Source organism: Hibiscus syriacus, unplaced genomic scaffold (assembly GCF_006381635.1).
Source record: "Hibiscus syriacus cultivar Baekdansim isolate YM2019G1 unplaced genomic scaffold, ASM638163v2 tig00111582_pilon, whole genome shotgun sequence".
Classification (NCBI taxonomy): Eukaryota; Viridiplantae; Streptophyta; class Magnoliopsida; order Malvales; family Malvaceae; genus Hibiscus; species Hibiscus syriacus.
Window position 1 is genome coordinate 5,012,051 of NW_024063126.1, and position 2,490 is coordinate 5,014,540.

Below are 2,490 nucleotides of genomic sequence, written 5' to 3' on the forward strand. Positions count from 1 at the left end.
ATCAAACAAAATTTTATTTGTCTTAATTAAACTAAAAGTAAATTAAAGTTTTTTTCTAACTTAAAGTGTCAAATTAAGAAAATTAAGGAACCTAGGATCTCAAACCTAAAATGTAAGTTCTAGTATTAATATTTAATGCTATATATTAAAAAAGATTAAATATTCACAAAGTTTCTTTTAGTAATTTTAAAAAGATAGAATATTACCCTTAGTAAATTTATTTTGGTTCGAGTCAAGAAATGCTTATGATGATATCATACAAATTATACAAAAAAGATGTCATGCCAAAATTAATTAGATAAATATTATGATCAAGAAAACCATGTCATGTGATATACAAAAATTATATACATATATTTATTAATTATAATATACCATATATATATATATATATTTACATATGATACCCAAATATGATTAAAATACAAAAATAAAAACAAAGAAAAAAATTATAATTATTAAAATGAGGACTAACTAATACTAAAAATGACTTTACAATCTTAAATGCAAACAAAATAATAATTAGAACAAAAATACAAATATTATACTACAAATAAATGATGGAACTGAAACAAAACAAAATACCATTATAAAGGACTGACATCGAAATAAACCCTAAACATGTGTAGGACTAAAAAGAAGCATGCAAAATACAGAAGTTAAATGTCTAAAGTAACAAAAATTAAATAACATAACATTAGGGACCAAAATTAAAAATTCATAAAATAAAGATGCGAAATTGGAAACAAGGAAATATTTGATTTAGGGATCAAAACGCATGAAACCTGAAATATGAATGGCTCATCCAAGAGATAACCCATGCGCGAACTGGGTATTTCCCTAACACCCATACGATGTAGTTTTAGAGATTTAATATATTATTATTTTAAATGACAATTGGCCCTAATTTTTATTTGTAAACACCCCTGCGCCGTTCTTCTTCTTCCCCAACTCTCTGCCTCCTTCATTCTTCTCGACCGAGAGTCACAAAGCTCTACACAACGAACAACCATCATGGCTCCAACAAAGACCACATGGCCAAACAACGCATCGTGGTGGCCACGATTCTCTGACTCTAATCTCACTCGTTCTTTCTCTCGGCGATAGTCATAAAGCTTCACTCGCGTAGCCGGCAGGCCACTCTTACCCGAACACCCACAAATCATCCCTAACTTAGTTCTCAACGTCTACGTTCTAAGGCCAACCAAACGAGACCCCCACCAAAGCAAAATGGAAACCATCTCTATTGCTCCAAATCGACACCCACTCCTTATACTTTCAACCGAGACCCTCTCAATTGACCTCTAAAGGACCAAAGTCAGTCCCTAAACCTCTCGAAGCCAAACCACAACCACTCATCTCCAGACACTCTGTCTCGCGGCCAAGGTAAGTTCTCACTATCTCACTCTTTGCTGTTTCGATTCAGAAATTTTTATTTACCAAGGCTAACATCAATTCGTCTTCTCTAATGACAGAACCCGAACCCGAACGGTGATGGAGTCAACGAGACTCCACTGGAACTCACACAACGCAGGTAAATTTACTCAAATCCCTCTTTTTTATTATTATATGTATTCTTTACAAAATAAAAAGAATCTTGAAGATAAAAAATTAAAAAAAATATGGACTGAAGAAATAACGTAATGTTTCCTGCTTGGTATTGCTTCTGTCGAAGAGAATATGGAAACCTTTTACAAATTTCTCTCTTTTAACTAAGAAATTCCCCGTCCCCTGATGAGTGTTTTTTTCTTTCTGTTATTGATTCCTCATTGGTCCCTTCCCTATTGAAATTTCCCCTATTTATGGTTGTTTCGAATCCACCTTTTTCTTCGATTAGTGCTGAAACATGTATCTTTAATCCCGTAATTTTCGGGGTTTTCTTTTTATTTCAAAGGTTTAGGTAAACTTATAATATTTTTTGTTGACTTTGGTTTTGATCTAGTCACATTTGCTGAGATGATCAGGTGATGACAGCTTCTAGAAGTATTTGGTGATGGTTCTATGTTGACTTGGCAGTGCAGTAGGAGGCATGCGTGGATGACAGTTGAAGTTGGTGGCAGTTTGCTTTAGGATTAGGATTTTAGCAAATCTTAAATTCACTAGGTCGGGTCACTGAACCGGGTCACACTTGAGCTTGAACCAACATCTTGTAATTGGGTTGATATTTGTAACTGGGTCTTGGGCCTGTAAAATATAATAAGTAACATTAATAATAATAATAATAATAATAATAATAATGTATTAAAAGACGGGGACGAAAAGTTATTGTTGACACATATAAGACCCTTACCGGGTGTAAGGGTGAGTGTATGGTTCTTGGGAACTCACACAATCTGGTGATGAACTAATTTTGTTGAAGTATTTTATCTGTATGTTTTTATACATTGCAATGAGCACATTGGGTTTTTTATCTCACTATTTAATTTTTTAACCTTTTCAAATACTAGCAGACAGTAGACTAGCATACTTGGCATTAAGAGGACCGATCAC

At 33.3% G+C, this 2,490-nt stretch overlaps 1 long non-coding RNA gene across 1 annotated transcript; it reads left to right on the forward strand.

Annotated features, from left to right (window-relative positions):
* The first annotated feature begins 938 nt into the window (after positions 1–938).
* Positions 939–2,248, forward strand: LOC120165363. Its single transcript, XR_005519812.1, has 3 exons — positions 939–1,386; positions 1,476–1,534; positions 1,965–2,248. It is a non-coding gene; the product is annotated as an uncharacterized LOC120165363 (long non-coding RNA).
* Positions 2,249–2,490: the final 242 nt, after the last annotated feature.